Source organism: Saimiri boliviensis, chromosome 14, assembly GCF_048565385.1.
Source record: "Saimiri boliviensis isolate mSaiBol1 chromosome 14, mSaiBol1.pri, whole genome shotgun sequence".
In the NCBI taxonomy this organism is placed as follows: Eukaryota; Metazoa; Chordata; class Mammalia; order Primates; family Cebidae; genus Saimiri; species Saimiri boliviensis.
Genome location: NC_133462.1, coordinates 51,328,333 through 51,348,865, shown reverse-complemented (window position 1 = coordinate 51,348,865; position 20,533 = coordinate 51,328,333). Strand labels below are relative to the sequence as shown.

Sequence of the window (20,533 nt, the reverse complement as noted above, 5' to 3'; positions counted from 1 at the left end):
CCCTTGGTACTTTTCATGTGCAGTGGTTCTCATGGCTTCCTGAAGATTCCGATTTCGGCTCGGTATCATTTCCTTTCAGTCTGAAGCACTGTCTTCATCATTTCTTGTGGTGCAGGCCTAATGATGATGAATTCTCTCAGTTTACATTTATCTTTAAACTTCTTTATTTTACCTTCAAGCTTCAAGGCCAGTTTCTCCAGACACAGAATTCTGATTCATGGTGTCTTTTTTTCTGTCATTACTTTAAAGATGCTCTTCCAGTGCCTTCTGGCATCCATTATTCCTGATAAGAATTGAGTAGCTGATTTGGAGGGGCCTTTGTCTCTCGCTGAAGCGGGAGTAGCAGGGCTCGTCTTTATTTCTTTGCCCTCTGCTCTTAGAGGCCCGGCTTCTGTAGCCTGGTGACCTGAAGGTATTTGGAGATCCACAGCTAAGACACCAAGACCCCTTGGAAGCCTAGAAATGGGACCACTAACGTTTAGAGACGTGGCCATAGAATCTCTCTGACAGAGTGGCAATTCTTGGACACTACACAGCAGAATTTATACAGGAGTGTGATATTGGAGAACTACAGGAATCGGGTCTTCTGGGTATTGCTGTCTCTAAGCCAGACCTGATCACCTGTCCGGAGCAAGAAAACGAGCCTTGGAATATGAAGAGACGTGAGATGGTGGATAAACCCCCAGGCAGGTAAGAATGAAGGTGAACACAGCAGACGACACAGATAAGAGGTCTGAATATTAAGGAGAAAGCCAGTTGTTAAAATGTGAGTTGAAAAGCTGTGTTCCATAGGAAATGGTTTCTGAGAAACCAGAAGTTGTTTTTTGGGGGTTTTTTTCTTACATATTTGAACATCTTTAGTTTTCTGTTTTTAAATTTTCTAAGGATTCTACTTTCTTTTTTTTTTTTTTTTTTTTTTTTTTTGAGACGGAGTTCCGCTCTTGTTACCCAGGCTGGAGTGCAATGGCGCGATCTCGGCTCACCGCAACCTCCGCCTCCTGGGTTCAGGCAATTCTCCTGCCTCAGCCTCCTAAGTAGCTGGGATTACAGGCACGCGCCACCACGCCCAGCTAGTTTTTTTGTATTTTTAGTAGAGACGGGGTTTCACATGTTGACCAGGATGGTCTCGATCTCTCGACCTCGTGATCCACCCGCCTCGGCCTCCCAAAGTGCTGGGATTACAGGCTTGAGCCACCGCGCCCGGCCAGGATTCTACTTTCTTTTTGGTGATCTTCTTTCAAGGTTTCAGTGAGAGCCACTGTCCCCTTCATGGCACTTAAAAAACCGCAAAGTCTGACTGCTTTTACGTTCTTTTTGGGGACACAAATCTGCATCATTTTAAGAAACTTTTTGTTAAACAATTTTTTAAGTTTTCTTTTTGTATCATGTGTAAAATGTGAATAGTGGTTTCTGTCCCATTTCTTTGTTGTTTTATCTTGTCTGTGTTTTGGGGGTTTTCTTCTTTCTTTTTTTTTTTTTTTTTTTTTGAGACGGAGTTTCGCTCTTGTTACCCAGGCTGGAGTGCAATGGCGCGAACTCGGCTAACCGCAACCTCCGCCTCCTGGGTTCAGGCAATTCTCCTGCCTCAGCCTCCTGAGTAGTCTGTGTTATCATAGTCTTCAAATATAGTTTGAAGTTATAAAGTATTCCCCCTGCTTTGTTCTTTAAGATTGCTTGGACTATTCAAAGTTTATTGTAGTTTCATGTAAATTACAAAATAGTATTTTCCATTAATTAAAAAAGATTGCCACTGAAATTTTGACAATTTATTGAATCTATAGATCAGTTTGGATAACATGGCACTTTAACACTATATATTCTTTAAATGCATAGACATAAAATATATATATATAATATATATATATATATAATATATATATATAATATATATATATATATATTTGACTGTCCTAAGTTGTTTATTAGGTATGAATTTTACAAACTTTACTTATATTAGCGGTAACGGTGGAGCTGGAGAGTATTGCACCTTCTCCAAGCTGCCGGGTAAGAATCACCAATAGTGTGGTGCAACTTATGGCCCTTTCCAAGGCCACGGCTCTTTCAGCCTGCAGGTGTCAGCGCACCCATCTCCCTGTGCTTGTGGACTGGTTTTGTGATCCATTGGGTGTCAGGATTTCTTCTGATAGCTTTATAGAATGGATCAATGAGAATAACCTCAAAAAATTTATATGTGGAATCTTCACCAACCCAGTAAGAACTCAGGACTCTTACAGCCCCACAGTGGCGTCCAGCTCACTCCTCCTGCAACAGACTGAAGCCTTCGAGCAAACTTTAGCTGGTTAACACCATGACGGGCAGGCTTGCCGTAAGATGCATCCTTAAGAACTGGGCTTTTTCGGCCACCATGGCAAATACGAATCCTATATATAACGTAAACTTGCTTGACCTTATAGCCCAGTCGGTGAGCTTGATCAGGCCAGGTGGGGCAGGGAGCCCTGTAGAGGGCAGAGAGCTGGTGGCACTGTCAGCAGCGGACCCTCAGAAGAAAGCTCATGGCATCAGACTGCTTCTTTCTCCGTGGCTCCTGGATGTACTTGTATGCACCCATCTTGACTCACCTGATGGCTGCCGCCAGACAGAAAGGAAAGAGCTGTCGACATAAAATATTTTTAGATGTATTTCTTTTCTAATTTCTTTTAATAACATATCACTGTAAAGATTTTTACCTGCTTTGTTAAATTTGATCTCAGAAATTTATCATTTCAATGCTATCGTAAATAAAACTGTTTTCTACCTCCATTTAAAAAACAAAGAATTTAGTAGTCATTTGTAATGTTCTGTGTAGTATCATTTTTTTTCTGCCTGCTTTCCAGATTTTCTTTACATCTTAGATATATAACAGTAACACTAGAATGTGCCCAAGTGTGGTTTTCTTTAGACACAACTTGCTTAAGGTCTGCTGAGCTTTTTAGATTTATACATTATATCTTTCATCATGTTGGGGAAATGTGGGCCACTAATGTCTTCAATTATCTTTATGTCTCATTTGTTTACCTTCTCTCATTCTGAGACTCCAATTGCATGTATGTCAGACCTTTTGATATCATCCCACGGATCAGTGAGTGCCTGTTTATTTTTGTTCTCCGTTCTTCAGATTAATACATGTCTGTTGAGCTGTGTTCAGGTTTACTGACTCTTTCTTCTGTCATTGTAAATGTGCTATTGAGCCCATTTGGTAAATTTTAAATTTTACTTCCTTATCATATTTTTCAGTTTTATAATTTCTATTAGGTTTTATTTGGCAATCTCAGTTTATTTGATAACATTTCTTATTTAATTATTACAAGCATATTTTCCTTTATGTCTTTGAGCAGAAGTATAATTTCTGCTTAGAATACTTGTCTGTTAATTCCAGCACCAAAACCATTTTATGATCAGTCTTCATGTATTATCTTTTCTCTCAATAATGAGTCAGGTTTTCTTGTTTCTTACTGTGTCAGTAATTTTTGACTGCATCCTGGACTTCATGAATGATACATTGTATCACTTTTGGATTCTGTTCTTCACTCCTCTGAAGGGTGTTGATGTTTTGTTTTAAGAGGCAATTAACTGGCTGAACTCAAACTACAAACCCCATTTCCTTCATAGTGAGCCGTCAGCGGAAATTGCTGTTAAGTTCTGTTAGTTCACTTGGGCTTTTTGGATTCTCCCCTATGTTTGCATAAAGAGTTAGAGATTTAGGCAAAGTTTATAGTCAGAATTTGGGGCACACTCTCCTTTGCAATATGTCCCTTCTCCACTTTCCAGCTGCCCCAAACTCTCTCCTCTGGTTCTCTAAGCCAGTAAGACTACAAGTTTCTGCTTGAACTTTAAGACAGTCTGCAGGAAGCCAATTGCAGTCTGCCCTTTGATGAAAAGCTGCAATGGAAAACTCACACAATGAAATTGTATTTATCTGAGTACCAGCTTCCCTTCAGTTTCTTCTTTCTTCTGATCACTCTCCAGTGTCTGCACATAGTTGTTACTTTTTATATTTTGCTCAGAGTTTATAGCTGTTGTCTATAGGAAAGATGCTTATGATTTGCTGGAACCTTCTGATCATCAAATTTAGTGACATGGAAGTCGTTGGTGACTTGACCAAAGCAATTTTGGTTAAATGGTAGGGGCAGAAACTTGACTGGAGTGGGTTCAAGAGAAAGAGGAGGAAAAGGAATTTTAGAGAGTGAGGACTGACAGTTTTCTAAGAAGGTTTTCGTGAAGAAGAAGAGATAAATGAGGTGCTTTAGGGGGTGAATGGGCATAAACAGTTTTTTTTGTAAAATAAAATCATGTCTTATATGCTGACGGGACTAATATAGCAGAGAAGGAGAAATCGATGTCCCGAGAGAGAGAGAGAGAGAGAGAGAGAGAGAGAGAGAGAGAGGAAAACATTGCTGGTGTGCCGTCCTTGGGTAGGTGACTAGGCATAGCACCTGATGCACAAGTGGAAGGATCGGTCCTGGCTGGGCTGTGGACAGCTCGACTATGGTTACCGAGGTAGGTGCGGGTAGACGTGGCGGTGGGAGATTATTGGAGTTCTCTTTGTGATACGTCCATGTTCTCAGTGAGATCTGAGAGTGAGGACAGAGGAGGACATGTTAGATGCTGGAAGACGGGAAAAGGCACGAAATAGTTGAGAAGTGCGGGAAAACTTAAAGAACTAGTGGAATACAAATTAGGATGCTGGGCAGCACCGAGAACCCGCGTACGGTTGGTGGCCGTGAATGTAAAGGAAGACGGGTCAGCACAGCCACTTGCTTGCTCCACCCACATGATGCTACCACACAGGTGCAGGTGCAGAGTAAGTGAAGAGACTTGAACTGGGGGCTTCCGGGCAGGTCAAGGAGGCCAGAGAGGAGGAAGGGAGTTAAGGCTGTGGGCAAGGAAGTGGCTCTAGATCGGCCATGAACTTTAACCTGGGTAAGGAAGGAGAAAACACAAGGCGAGTGGTTGAGAGATAATTAAAATTAAGATGATAGAATGAAGGGATTGCGGGGCCCAAAGGATGATTAGGGTCTGGGTGCTTGAGGCCGCGAGGTGTCATTTGGAGAGTAGTGGTCAAAGAGTGTGTTGCTGGGAATTGAGAATATGAGAGAATTGACCAACCATGAAAGTAAATGGCTAAAGTGGGATAGAGGACGAAAATCTCTGGAGAAGAGATCAAGAAACCAAGAGGCCAAGATGTCGGACGGATTGTACTCATAGTCATTGAAAACACCAAGAATTGTAATAGAACTGACACTGAGAAAGTGATGGTGGATTGGAGCGAAAGTCTTCAGAGAAGTGAGAGGAGTGTCCCGGGTCTATCAGTGACTGCAACAGAAGGGACAGCAGCGGCATAGTGTGAGGACATGGGACGTGTTTAACTAAACTGAAACATGGCTCACGGCGGCGCCAGGCGTTCCTCTGTCCTGCACCCCACCTGTGATTGTTGCCAGTCAACACACAGACCATCTGGGGACAGAGACGAGTGCTTCTCCAAATACTCAGAGATAACCCAGAAGAAACCCTTGTTTGGGATTAGAATGAGAAGGACTCCATACTTCACATCTGGTGGTCTGGTAGGTCTGAGCTCTGTGGACCAAAGATCCTGGTTGGTGGTTACCCAAATTCCTAGCAAGTCTAGCTAGGGGGATGGGTGAGGCAGGTGCAGGGGGCACTGACAACTTGCCATATCATCAACCTACCAGCTTACCTCAAGAGGAGAGGTGCAGAGGTTGGTAGGGAGGTTGAGACGGAGTGAGAGACGCAGGTGTGAAAGGGAGGCAGAGGAGAGGGTCTGGCTCCTCCCTAGAGAGCCAGGATATTGTGTCTGCCCCTGCTGCTCATTCAGGGGAAACTGAGGCCCCAAGAGAGGAGCACTCACACAGCAACCCTCCGGCCTCTCGTGGCTGTCCTTCAGAGCTTCTGCCCAGCTTCCCAACACCTCCCTGGGCCTTCCCTTCTTTTCTCAAAGCTCTGCAAAGCTCTGAACCAGCCTGAGCCACAGGTGTTTTGGTTCATTTGCTTTTGAAAAACAAAAGACAAAGGTTAATTAAATCGCCACCCACCCGGTCACCCCAGCAAGACACTCTAGCCTCATCTTTCACACTTCCTTTCCCATTGAGGCACCAAGCCCTGACAACTCTAAAATGTGACCTCACCTCCACACCCATCACCACTGTCTACCCTGGGCTACCGTCAGGCCTGGCCCCTTCCGCCGCAACATGCCAGGCCTCCTTCGGGGCCCTCTGACTCGTTTCCTCCCTTCGCCCCCAGGATGTGCCTCCACTAGAGCCATCTTTCTAAATAATGCTGACTGCACCCTTCCCCGGCCTCAGGGCACCGCCAGCTCCCACTTTTCTGTAGCCAGAATTCTTAGGCTGTCATCCAAGGCTCTCTCAGGCTGCCCACCCCCCTACCCCCCCCCCCCGCCACCTGCTGCTTCCCATTCCCTCCCTGTACTCCACCCACGACAGGCATCTCCCCAGACACGCCGTGCCAGGCGAATTCCAGCCTTTGTGTTGTTCCTTCCGCCTGGTGTGCCCTTCCCCTGCCGCTGCCTGTCAAAATCCTGTTCATCCTTTGAGGCCCAACTCGCATGTCATCCCTCTGTGAGACCCAAGCGCGGGCCTCTGCGTGGAGGCCCCAGTCGTGCCCTGGCTTGTGTGTGCATCTGTTTTCCCCTCTGTGACAGTGACTTGCTCCTTTTTTTGCCCTTTCTTCATACCTGGCACTGTGTCCTGCACGGAGCACGGGCCCACCATGCGCTGAATGGCACAGGGGTCTGGGTATGAATTCGTATAATTGCGTGTTGAACTGATCTTGAAAGTCTCCCAGGCCTCCCTCCCCCCGCTGACCCTTGAAAGTTCGTAAACAGCCTTCCACATTGGCCAAGCGGCACCCTGCAGCACCTCCGGAGAAGAGAACCCAAGGCTGGGCCGACCATTAGTCAGGTCTCCGATATTGCTCTGGGCTCTGGGTTCTAGGTTCCTACGGCTTCCACTCACTGGTCTTGTCTTTCCTCATTGGGGCCATGGAGAACCGGTCCAGTGTCTTCCCCATGACAATCCTTCCAGTATCTGAACACAGCCCTCTGGTGCTTCTGAGCTTTCTCATATCCAAGCTAAGCCTCCTCAGTTGCTTCAACCATTCCTCGAGGGCATAATTTAGTGTCCCTCTTGGTCACCTCTCTCTGAACATGTCTCAGATTGTCACTGTCCCTCTTAAGAACTGGAGCTCTGGGCTGGGCGCGGTGGCTCAAGCCTGTAATCCCAGCACTTTGGGAGGCCGAGGCAGGTGGATCACGAGGTGAGGAGATCAAGATCATCCTGGCCAACATGGTGAAAACCTGTCTCTACTAAAAATACAAAAATTAGCTGGACATGGTGGCACGTGCCTGTGATCCCAGCTACTCTGGAGGCTGAGGCAGGAGAATTACTTGAACCAGGGAGTCGGAGGTTGCAGTGAGCTGAGATCGCCTGGCGACAGAGCAAGACTCCATCTCAAAAAGAGAGAAAAAGCAAAAAAGAACTGGAGCTCTGAATAGGTCAAGGGCCATCAGATGTTGTCTAAGTTGCACCGAGCACAGCAGGGCTGGACATCCCAAATCTGTCATCTAGGCCTGGAAATTGTCAGGTCCTGGGGTCTCCAAACTCCAGTTCCTCAGAAACACGCAAAGATTTCTTTTGACTGCATGGTGCCCCGGATATTCCAGCACCTTCAGCCCATGGTGGATCTTACTCTGCTACCTCCTCAAGGAGGAGCAAGGGAATGGGGCGTGGCATATGTTGGTATTTGGAAATGGGATTCTGCAGAGTTGATAGAACAGCTTCAGGATACATTTATCTCAGGTAGGTCTAAATGTGACAGTTCCCGCTGGGAAGGCAGCCCAGATGCCACAAAAAGTAATGCCTCAATGTAATTATCAGGGCATCCCAGACCTGCCGCAGGTCGATGTGTGGCCTTGGAAAAAGCCCTCACCAGTTTCCTTCCTGCCGAAATGAAGGTGTATCTGGGGACCCTTCCCGTCCAAGTCAGACCTTCGAGTTGAGTTTTCGTGGAACAGAAATCTCTCTGCTTTCACCCTGTGATTCTCGGAGCATTGGTGCTCTCGAGGTCTCCTTCTCCCGTGCCCATCAGCTTCCCGAGGTTGTCAACAAACCCCAAACATTGGCCCCAGCCTGCCCAGCTCCCTGGCTAGGACTGGAGAGCCTCCAATAGGGCATGCATGCACAGATTCCCATACCCTCCCCCACCCAGCCTCCTCAACCTCCCTGTACCGGTGGCGGGGAGCTAGAGAAGCCATGAGTCAGGCGTCAGAACTGGCCCTGCTGGCTCCACCTTCCATCTAACCACAGTATCAGCAAAAGGCAAGTTGAGGTTTGACTGGAAAACTCTGCTGCCACCACTCTCCAGGTGAGCAAGGCAAATCGAACTTCCCTGCATACACTGAGCCCAAGCGCTGGATTTGTCGAAGTCCTTCCTACCTTCCCTCAGCGGGGGAGGACACCTTTTACAATGCCCTTCAGGCCCATGGGAACCGGCAGGAACTTCTCCCTGCTGGCAGGAATTTCAACTATAGGTCTAGATTGGCCGATTTGAGAGAACGAGTAACATTTGAGACTCAAAATAAAAGTTGAGCCACCCAGCATACAGGAGAAATCAAGGTTGGTAAGGACAGCCCCCCTATAGACCCTGGGTGAGTTGGCAATGCCTGTACCAGCCCTGCCCCACCCAGAAAGGATTCAGAAGAGAAGCCCCAGCAGACCCTCTGCAACACCACCAGACTCAGCTGCTCGCTCAGAGAATCAACTCAAGGGTCCTGCAGTATCCAAAGAGCCTTGCATAAAATCTTAATAGTTGCTGCCGGGCGTGGTGGCTCATGCCTGTAATCCCGGCATTTTGGAAGGACGAGGCGAGGAGTTCAAGACCAGCCTGGTCAAGATGGTGAAACCTGATCTCTACTAAAAATACAAAAATTAGCCAGGTGTGGTGGCGGGCGCCTGTAATCCCGGCTACTCGGGAGGCTGAGGCAGAGAATTGCCTGAACCCGGGAGGTGGAGGTTGCAGTGAGCTGAGATCGCACCACTGTACCCTAGTCTGGGTGACAGAGTGAGACTCTGTCTCGAAAAAAAAAAAAAGAAATCTTAGTAGTTGCTCTGTGTGTGTGTGTGTGTGTGTGTGTGTGTGTGTGTGTGTGTGTAAGTGTAAGGGAATCAGATTAGCATTTCCCAAAATGAGTTCCAGAGGATGTTCACAACGCTAAGTGACAAAGGAGGTCTAAGTTTTAGAAACTCTGGGCTAAATGAGGTGAAGCAGTATTTTTTTTCCTCGTGATTCTCAGAAGCTTTAATGTGCCCATGTGTATCAGAGCAGAGAAAGAAAGAGAAAACGACAGAGGTGGCAAGAAGCTCCTCCCAGTTTACTTCCGTGCAGAAAACTTTTTAACGAACACCAGTTTCAGAGACCACTTTGGGGAGCCACACTGAGATTATTTAAGCTTACTTCCAAAGGAAAATTCCGGAATCCCAGGCAAAGGTTGTCCCAGAACAGGTCAAATGGCAAACCAGGTGGACATGGACTGGGAGAGCTCTCTGTGTGCGTGAACCAAGTGCCACTGATGAGCCTTGCAGGGGGAGTTCCAGCATGCTCAGCCTTGAAACCTGCAGGCTGGTGGACAGCCTGCCGTGAAAGTGGGAGTCAAGATGTAAGGCAGGAGCAGGGCCTGCTGCATTCTTTGAAATGCTCTCACCTATCTCTGGGTAGCCCGTCATCATCTGAGACAGGCTCCCAGAATCTCTTTCTCCTCAAGGATTGGAGGACCCTTGGGACCGCAGGGTAACCTAGCTCAGTAATTCTCAAACTGGAATGTGCACATGGATTCCTGGGGATCTTATTGAAATGCAAATTCTGAGATTCTGCCTTTCTACAAGCTCCCAGGGGGTACCACTGCTGCCGTTCAGCCAGCCACACTTTGAGCGGTAAGGTCCTGGCCAATCCAGGACAGCTTCCTGAAAGGAAGCCCTTCAAAAGAAGGGCAGTTGGGAGGGAAAAAACACAAGGAAGCAGAGCTGGGGCTGCAGCATAATGTGGAAGTGGGGAGCAGGTGCGGAAGTGGGGAGCAGGTGCGGAAGTGAGGCTGGTTTGGAGAGATTGGGAGAACAAGGAGGCCAGATCAGTCTGGGGGCACGGATTTTACAGTTAAGAATGGGGTGGGAGACACAGACGGCTGCTGTGGAGGGAGGCTGGGAGGCGGCTGCTGGGAGGAGGCCAGGGCGATCTGGGGCTCACAGCAGCAGGGCAACAATTCAGGTGCATTTCAAACTCCCAAACCACACCCAGGGGGAGCTCGAATCCCTCAAGAGAGACGGATGAAGACTTGGGGCTCCTGGTCCACCCCCTCCTTGGAATAGGCCTCTGCTGTCCAAGTGGCAGAGAGGTGGGGGTGTCATCACTCCCCTCCCATCACTGTCTGGCTACACACAGCTGGGCGGGGCCAGCTGGACTGACTCCCTCGGAGGAAGGAGAGGGTGGGAAGGAGGAAGCCAGATGAAGCCCACCCGAGGCCCAGGGCATGGGAGGAAAGGGGAACCTAAACTGGGGGAGACTCAGGGCAGGCAGGAAGGAGGGGTTGGGCACCACAATTAAGGGCAAAGGACAGGAACCAGGGGACACTTTCTATCTCCACAAAATCCCAGAGATAATAGCAAACGCTACCTGCTTGTTCCACATGCCAGGCACTGTTCCGGGCACTTAGGTTTATCAGAGCTTTTTAGATTTTTTTTTTTTTTTTTTAAGATGGAGTTTCAATGTTGTGGCCCAGGCTGGAGTGCAGTGGTGTGATCTCGGCTCACTGCAACCTCCGCCTCCCAAGTTCAAGCGATTCTCGTGCCTCAGCCTCCCGAGTAGCTGGGATTACAGGTGTGCACCACCATGCCAGGCTAATTTTTGTATTTTTTTAGTAAAGACGGGGTTTCGCCATGTTGGTCAGGGTGGTGGTCTCAAACTCCTGACCTCAAATGACTCACTTGCCTTGGCTTCCCAAAGTGCTGGGATTACAGGCATAAGCCACCATGCTGCCTGTACAGGAGCTTATTTAATCCTCACGATAACCCAATGAGGCAGTTGCTGATATCATGCCTATTTTACAGATGAAGAAACTGAGGCACAGTAACTTGACTAAGGTCACTCAATAAGTACCTAGTGGAGCTGGGATTGGACCCAGGGAGTCTGGCTTCAGAGTCTATGTCCTTCAACACTTTCCAGAACTCCAAGTAGATTCTGGGGCACATGTGACTTCCTCCCACTCCCTGCCACTCCAACCCTTGCCTGAGTAAGATGTAAAATGGGTTGCTGCTGGCGGGAGCAATCGTATCCTTCTGTCCCATGTGGTGAGGCAGCCCCGTCTCTTTCTCATGAAAATCTTTCTGACTGGTTCCCCCACTCATTCATTCAGGGTGAAGCAGGGCCTGGCCTCCAAAGCTCCGCCAGCCAAAAACAATGTTTCCTGAACCCTTCAGATTGTCGAATACCCAACTACCCCTGTTCTGGAGCCCCCGAATCTTCTGTTGGGAAAGATGCTCCCTCTGCCCTTTGTGGAACACTGTGTATATGCATTCTATTCCATAAGAGCCCTCAATTTCCTGGGCATAAGCATCATTCATTCATTCAGCAAGTAGGTACTGAGAGCCACCATGTACCCAGTGAACAGAAGAGACATCCCTGAACTCTTGGAGCTCACAATCAAGTGGAGAGAGACAGACAAAAAGAAAAGGAAGCAAGATAAACAGTGAAAACATAGTCCATGCAAAAGATAAAAAGCACAGAGAGAAGAGTCAGGCAGGGGAGGAGACTCGGAGCACAGAGTGGAAGGATGGGTGCTGTGAAGTGAAGGACTAATGGCCCGGCTGGCCTCCCAGGGAGGGCTGAGTGAGGACTGAAAGAAGGTTTTGCTGTCAAACCTCACTCAGGGAGGTTTGTGCCAGGCACTTAGATTTACAGGAGCTTTTTAGATTTTTAAAAAATTCTTTTGAGTCAGAGTTTGGCTGTTGTGGCCCAGCTCTTCCTGAGTGGCTGTGATTTAGCAAAGGCTGGGTCTGGGGGGGCATGTCCCTGGGACCTCAAGGAGTGAGGTTTGACTACAAAGAGCTTTAACTTTTTCTCAGTTACTGCTACCAGGAACTGGGGAAGGCCCTGCTTGCCCTGCTGAAGAGTGAGTGCTGTTAAAGGTTGCCAAACTCTGCAGCCACTGCTGAGTTCTACTAGGTCACATTTTGGTTATTAAGTCTCTGTCCTCACCCATTTCAAACTCCAATCGCCTATTCAACTCAAAGCTCCCCTTCCCCTCCTTCTCCTGCTCAGCAGAGTAAACGTGGGGGCAAACAGGGAGCCGGGCAGGGCTCTGCCATCTCATGGGTCCCTGTTCCATGAGCCCTCTCCTGCTGGGGTGGGCCCGGGGCCCGGGAAGGAGCTCCTTCCTCAGTACCCAAGGCTATCTTGGTGTCCCTGCACCTCCAGCTGATTTGTACTGTACTGTATCAGATTGTATTGTGTTACGTCATTGGTTGCAAGACTTTCCTAATGAAGGAAGTAGTGAGTTGACCTCTATTCTGGTCAAACTCTGTGTCTCATGTGACCCGTCTTCCTGAGTGGCTCTGGTTTAGCAAAGGCCAGGTCTGGGTGGGCATGTCCCTGGGACCTGCAGACTCCTTGTCCCATAGGAAGGAGGGCAGCCAGAGGAGAGCCACAGAGGAGCCTTTTAAAGTGCAGGGCCCAACGCCTGGCCCCCCGTGGCCTGGTTGTGAGGGTGGTGCTGCAGAGAATGCTTCGTGGGGTGGAGGTGGGAAATGGATCAGAACCTGGAGGAGGAAGGAGACTCATGTAAACAAATCCCACCTCCAGTGTACTCTCTCCAAGCCCGCCAGTTCTACCCCCACCTCCTGAAACTGTCTTCTGCTGGCCTCACCTCAGATCTTCAGTCCCCCTCTCTCCTTCATCCGCATTACCAGCCCAGGTCACCAGCATGACCCCTCCGTCCCCATAAGAACAGCCCCTAACTAGTCTCCCTGCTTCCCCTCCTGTCCTCCTCCAGCCAGCAGGTCACTCTAAAGTCAAAGTGATCTAAAAACATGAGTCAGTGCATCCTCTCCTGGCTTAAAATTATCAAAAACTTCCCATCACCCTCAGAGTAAAATCCAGTCCCCTTGACGTGGCCCCAAAGCCACGGTGCAGCCCCTCCTCCGTTCTGTCCATTCATCACGCTGGGTTCTTTGCACCTGCTGTTCCTTCTGCTCCCAGCACCTCACTCCCTTCCTCTCGCCAACGCCTATGAATCTTTTAGTTTTCAACTCAGTGATAGCTTCCACAAGGAGGCTTTCCCTCATCCAGACCTCTGTTAGTTATGTCCGTCCTGTTCTCTCTCACAGCACGCTGCTGATTTCCTGAGTCTCTCTTTTCACAATTTGAGACTCAGGCACATGCATGTATAACTCTATAGCTATATATCCATGTGTATATATCCATGCACGTATGTGTGTATGTATGTGTGTGTCCATCTCTCTCTCTCTCTCTCTCTCTCTCACTCTCTCTCTCTCTCTCTCCCATCTATCTACCCATCTCCTCTCTATCTACTTATCTGCTATCTATCTATCCATCTGTCTGTCATCTATTTCTATATCCTTCCTATCTATCTATCTTTTTTTTTTTTTTTTTTTGAGAAGTCTCACTCTGTCACCCAGGCTGGAGTACAGTGGCGCAATCTCGACTCACTGCAACCTCCGCCTCCCGGGTTCAAGCGATTCTCCTGCCTCAGCCTCCCGAGTAGCTCAGACTACAGGCGCCCACCACCACACCGGCTAATTTTTCTATTTCTAGTAGAGACGGGTTTCACCATATTGGCCAGGCTGGTCTCGAACTCTTGACCTTGTGATTTGCCCGCCTTGACCTCCCCAAGTGCTAGGATTACAGGCATGAGCCACCATGCCCGTCTCTCTCTCTCTCTCTCTCTCTCTCTCTCTCTCATATATGTCTATCTATCTATCTCACTAATGATCTAATGTCTGTTTAATACTTTTCTCCTCTTTTTTGTAAAGGTAGGGAACAGTCTTGGTCTGTCCACAGTTGTAACCCTGATAACCAGCCAGCACTTTAGGAATAGAGTATGTGCTCAATCAACATGTGTTGGATTTACACAATGGCTGAACCAATGTGTCAATGACCCCTGTTTTCTAAGAGAAACATTGACAGTCACGCAGATGTCATGCTTACATCGATATGAGGTGAGCGAAGTAAACATATGACGCTTCCAAGATCAAAGTTATTCTTTTTCTAAAGTTACCATCTCATGGGCTTGCCACAGTGCTTTGACAACCGTGAAAGACAATGCAACGCTAATGTGATTAGTTGGCCACGTTTTGCCTCTCTGACAATATTTCCTATTTAACACAAACCTTATACAAGATCATCTAATTTGAGAATGATTCTTCTCATGTATTCATTCCCATGCATGGAGGCCACTGGGATCTACGGATGAACAACCCGGGGCCCCAGGGTCCAAGAAGTGCCGAGGCTAGAAGTAGAGGAGAGATGAGGAAATCACTACTGCAGCTGATGGCACGAGGGCTAAGTGAATTCGCAAGCCACTTCATATGCGCAAGGGGCGGTGGTCAGCTCTTACATTCCTCATCCCGGATTTCCCGGGTGAGTGATCAGATTTTTGCAATAGACAAATTTGAACATTATTTTACACAAATTTGTCTGTGATAAGGATTGATGCACACATACTTTGCATTATACAATCAGAAATCATTCAAATATTTGTTGACTAAAATACAGAAAGGATTTCTTGAAAATATGCTTTTCTTTGTTTCATCAGATGCCTGATTTAATTTGGTGGGAAGCATACCATTCAAATAATTTTAACATTGTAATAAAAATACAGTAATCGGGATCCTGCCCTGTATGACCTTGGATGAGTCACATAACTCCTCGGAGCCTCAGTTTCCTTGTGCATAAAATGGAGTGATTATATAGAACCTAATTTTGCATGCTACTGTAATTAGAGAGTGCATGTAAATTACATAACATGGTACATGACACACGATAGGTGCCTAACACATGGAGGCCAACATCATCTGTCAGTATTATCATGTAGCTGGCTTATAAATTATGCCAAGTGTCTCCCAGCAGAGACCACTGCTCACCGCATCGCCTGGGCCTGAATAGGTGGTAGACGTGGGGCCAGAGGGGTCTCTGTGTGAAGTTCGGAGGGAAAACCTGCTTTGTCCATTGCCCCCAAGTAGAATTAAAGTGACCTTCTCCCTTTATCCTCACCAACCTGCATTCCTAGCTGCCATCATCTTCTGGGAATTGGCAGGGGACAGATGGGTGGGGAGAGGACGGGGTGAGGTGGCTCATCCTAAACAGGTCTCGCTGTCCTGCATTTAGCAAGCCCAGCACAATCTCAGCACCTCTCAGGCTGGGAATCACACCACCTCTCCCACCCCACCCACCGCTTTCCTGAAGAGCAGCCCCAGCCTAGCCCCAGGCTTCTTCAGATTTGCATTGCTCAGGCCTGACTTTACAGGGAAAACTGCTTTGGGATTGGGGTGTTTGGCAGGTGCAGCCCGTGTGGCCAAGGCCAGCACTGAAGGCAGGGCCACAGGGCGGGGCTGGGGCTACTCCCCCCAACCCCCGCCCCAGGCCAGGGCGCTCTGCACAAGTATGGAAACATTTTTCTCCTGAGTCTTCATTTGAGAACGATTTAAATTCCTGTAGATGCTGGGGTGGGGGCTGAGAACCTGGGATGAGCAGGTGGGTGGGGCTGCAGCGCTGGGAACAGTGCCAGGGAGGGAGGCCTGGGCTGGGCACCCAGTCCTGGTTTCTGTGAATCACAGGAGGCCCAGAGTGAATGGGCCTGCAATGTGTGGCTCTCAGGGCAGCACCAGAGGCATCGCTGGTGCTTAGGAAGCCACAGGTGCTCAGGTGGGAGTCCCAACAGCTTCTTGGAGAAACAGGGACTTCACCACAGCCCCGAGGAAAGGGGAGGACAGTTGGATCAGCAGAGAGAGAAAGAAAGGCATTCTAGGGGTGGAAAGAGCCACACAGAGGTGGGAGAGGGCAGGACACGTCGGAGAACAAAGGTAGCAGCTCCATGTGACTGAGAAGTAAGTAAGGCTAGAGGTAGACGGCAAAGGGTCCCCGAAGCGTCTCTGGCGCCTCCAACAACAGCCGGATAGGCCCTGCTGGCAGGTAGACCCAGGACTCTGCCCACCCTGAGGTTTACTCACTGTCTTTGCAGAGTTGAGGGGTAACCCCCATACAAGGTAATGACAGGTGCTTCCATGATCCCCAGGTCCCCCTAGTCATTCTGGGACAGAAGCCTGGGCTATAACTACCCTCGAGCTGGAGGAGGCTGCCTTACTGTTCTCTTGCGTGCTGGGTAAAGCCCCACTCAACACCACCTCAACTGTCCTTCCAGAGGCCGCCTCCATGTGCTGGACAGAGCACATCTCCTGCCAGGTTTCAGGTGGGCAGCTGGAGGGGAGCAGCGCGAGTCGAGGCCTGTGCCCTCACCTCCAGCCAGCTCACAGGAGGCTCTGATTCTGGTCCAAGTCGGGAGATTTGGAGTGCTCCTCACTCTGCAAGATCCAAATGATGGGGAGAATCCTGGCTGTGGTGTCACGTAGACCTGGGTTCAAATCCCAGCTTTGCCACTTACTAACTGAATGGCCCTCGCATGTTGCCTAAACTCTCTGTACCTCAGTTTCCTCATCTGCAACATGCGGGGTGATCTGGAGACTGTGGATGGTTGGCTGGAGAGAACACATGTAAGGTAGCTGTCCCAGTGCCTGCATGGGGGATAGAACGAGAAGCACATGAAGGGCATGCGTGCACGGGAGAAGATGAGCTGACCCAGATCAGCAGCATTTTTCCCAAATTCACACTTTGTCTTCTTCTTGGTAGGGATGACAGGGCAGACTGGACTTTCAGAGGAGAAACCAAGCCCAGAGAAGTGAATGAGTGTTGATGGCTACACTGTGGAAACATGGGGTCCGGCCTGGTCTCCCCTGCACCCCCAGCCTGCTCCATACCCATCAGGAGCCCATTGGACAGGTTGGCCCTGGGGCCTATCCCTGAGGCCAGCTATTTCCCCCAAACCTCTCGCTCCTCTGGTCAGGAGGCCCCGGCTGGCTCTTGGCCACTGCCTGCACCTACCGTGTTTGGTTCAGGACCATCGCATGCGCAAGTGATGGAAGTGGCCGGTGAACCGTGGAGGGCGTGCGGAGGCCCTATCCATGAAGCTATCTCAGTGTGTTCCGTGCACACATCCATGGTCCTCTGTTCCCTAGGAATATCATGGGGAAAGCACAGGACCGCTTGGCCTGAAGCCCCCACCCTTGCCTTTTGAAATCGGCAGGACTCCCTGCCCTAGGCTGATGGACCAGGTGTGCCCCTGCACCCTGGCGCTCACTTGCTCTCTCCTCTGTCCTGGGATAAAACAGGGTCACCTTCCCAGGCTCCACTAATGGACCAGTGCCCCAGGTGCCATGCAGACCAAGTGTCTGCAGGTCTCCTGCCTAGAGGCAGCACTTGGGTTAACCTGTGATGTTCTTCTTAAGATGATGGGATGAGGACCTCAGCTGGGTGTGTCCCCCATGGGGGCAGTGTCTGGAGCACTCTGAAGTTCTTTCCTGAACACCAGGTGATCTTAGGAGAAAAGAGATGAAGTGGGACCTGGTCTTAGGCATTGCTCAGAGTCAGAGGGCAAGCGTCTTCTGTGCCCACCTTTGGGCACAATTTTTTTTTTTCTTTTTTTGAGATGGAGTCTCACTCTGTTGCCAGGCTGGAGTGCAGTGGCGTGATCTTGGCTCACTGCAACCTCCGTCTCCCAGGTTCAAGTAATTACCCTGCCTCAGCCTCCTGAGTAGCTGCGACTATAGGCATGGGCCACCATGCTTAGCCATTTATTTTTGTTTGTTGTTTGTTTGTTTGTTTGTTTGTTTGTTTTAGTAGAGATGGGGTTTTACCATGTTGGCCAGGATGGTCTCCTGACCTCGTGATCCGCCCACCTCAGCCTCCGAAAGTGCTGGGATTATAAGCATGAGCCACCTCTCCTGGCCTGGGCACAATTTTTAAAAGAGAGACCACATCTACTAGAGCAGGGGTCCCCAACATTTGCATTGCAGACAGGACTGAACCAGTCTGTGACCTGTTAGGAACCAGGCTGCACAGCGGGAGGTGAGCCATGAGTGGGCAAGCATCGCCTGAACTCCGCCTCAGCATTAGATTCTCAGAGGAGTGAGAACCCTATGGTGAACTGCACATGTGCAGGACCTAGGGTGCGTGCTCCTTATGAGAATCTATTGGCTGACAATCTGAGGTGGAATAGTTTTATCCTGAAACCATCCCCACCCAACCACCCCTGCTCTTCCTCCCCATCCCACCCCTGTCCTTGGAAAAATCGTCTTCCAAGAAACCGGTCGTTGGTGCCAAAAAGGCTGGGGACCACTGTACTAGAGAAATGATCACAAGGACCCTGCTGGGAGAGGAGCAGCAGGAGACAGGGCCTCAGACACACGACCCATCGCGACCTCTTGTTGCTCCAAGGGGACACTGAGGCATAGGAGTTGGAGCCAAGGTGGCAGGTGGGGGTGGCAGTGCAGTGACCCCTCATGGGGAGAGGGGCTAGGACACTGCCCCAGCTGTCCTATCCAGCAAATTGGGAGAGTAGGGCTGGGGCGTGCCAGGAGCTGCCAGTGGGTCTCCCAGAGCCCATGGGTGAGAGACTTCCTTGCGCCTGAGGCCTGCCTCCTGTCTCCCTGTCCATTCTGGGGGCACTTATAGTGGAGCCTTCTTTTTTTGTGAGACAGAGCCTTACTCTGTTGCCCAGGCTGGGGCACAATGGTGCAATCTCAGCTCACTGCAACCTCCGCCTCCCAGGTTCAAGCGACTCTCCTGCCCCAGCCTCCTGAGTAGCTGGGATTACAGGCGCCCGCCATCATGCCCGGCTAATTTTTGTATTTTTAGTAAAGACAGGGTTTCACCATGTTGGTCAGGGTGGTCTTGAACTCCTGACCTCGTGATCGGCCCACGTTGGCCTCCCAAAGTGCTGGAATTACAGGCGTGAGCCACCGCACCCGACCAGTGGAGCTATCTTGTTCCCGCCAGAAGATACTTGGATTCTGCTAATAGCTGTGGCTCTTCAAACACACCATACTGGCTCTGGCTTCTCAAACTCTGTATGTGCTGTTTCCAGTCCCCCCCTGACCTCTTCCCCTTGACTTCCTCCTCCGCACTCTCTGGCATTCGGCCTAGACACTCTCTTCCAGAAAGCCCTCCCAGCTGCCAGGGTCAGGTGTGGTGCGTGGCTATGTACCTCCCCAGCACTGCACCCCCCACCCTCCCCTGTCACCCAGGGCTGGGACCTCCTCATGCTATCTCCCTGCTGCTGGATGTGAGCTCTGTGAGCTCCACGAGGAAAGTACTGGCTTAAATCACAGCACCCCAAGGCCAGAGTATAGTTGGTGCTCAGGAGGTATTTACTGAATGAATGGATGAATGAATGAGAAATGGGCCGAGACTCCAGGCTAAGCCCCTTCCTGTGGCCCAAGGACCATTTCCTCTGCATCTCTGTATCACTGCTATCCCAGTGCTTGGCACACGGCACAAAATAACAGGTCTGCATTGTCTCCTGGGAGCATGAGAGCCACGCCTGCAGGAAGAGACGTGTCTAACAGAGTGCGGCATGGGATGGCAGAGCTGTGGCCGCACACACTTTAGCAAGGACAGGTGGATTCGCCCTGCCTGGGAGACCACAGGAAGCCTTTCCTGACAGCTCATCAGCCCTTGCTGGTGGTGGCAAGTGGGGAGCCAAGAGAAGGAATCAGGTATTTGGGGAAATTCCATGCCTGACAAAGGGATGCGGTCAAGAGAATGTGTCCGCCCAGGCTTTCCTCCGGAGAGGAGGATGGCACCCTCTCACTTCCTTGTCTTTCTGCCGACTGAAATCCATGCCGCCAAGCTGTCTTCTTCAGTTCAGGGCCCTACGGCTCAAGCCCTTAAAGATGTGCAGATCATGGGGGGGGAAACTGAGGCACCCAGACTAACTCACGCCTTTCAGCAGCGCAGGCGTGAATAGCTGCTCAATTCACGCCTACAAACGGCCCTCCTTCCTTCCTCAAGGGCTCCCTAACCCTCAGACACCTGGTTCCTAGGGCCCTGGCTAGGAGGAAGAAGAGAATAGGAACCATCCAAAGAGCCTGCATTGTACTCCAGTGAGTGACTCATGCAGGGAACGCTCTGTCCCCCTTGACAGCACTTTTCCATGTGCTGGTTTGGTCACTCCCAGGAGCTATGATCAGAAGCCCTTTCCACTGTTCCCACCTGCCGGGCTGCATCCCTGGGCCCCCCACCCTCTCCCCAGCTGGAGGCAAGCTGGGAGACCAGACAGGGAAAAGCTCCTCCAGGCTCAGAAGACACTGGGCGGGGCCTGTGAGACCAAGGTCATGCCTCAGTTTCTCTCGCTCTGAAGGGGAAGTGACAGAAAGGCCAG

The 20,533-nt window shown here is 49.9% G+C and overlaps 2 pseudogenes; one reads left to right on the top strand and one right to left on the bottom strand.

Moving 5' to 3' along the window:
* The first annotated feature begins 462 nt into the window (after positions 1 to 462).
* On the top strand, positions 463 to 694 carry LOC120362811 (zinc finger protein 723-like; annotated as a pseudogene).
* A 1,259-nt stretch (positions 695 to 1,953) lies between these two features.
* Positions 1,954 to 2,569, bottom strand: LOC101044224 (large ribosomal subunit protein eL15-like; annotated as a pseudogene).
* Positions 2,570 to 20,533: the final 17,964 nt, after the last annotated feature.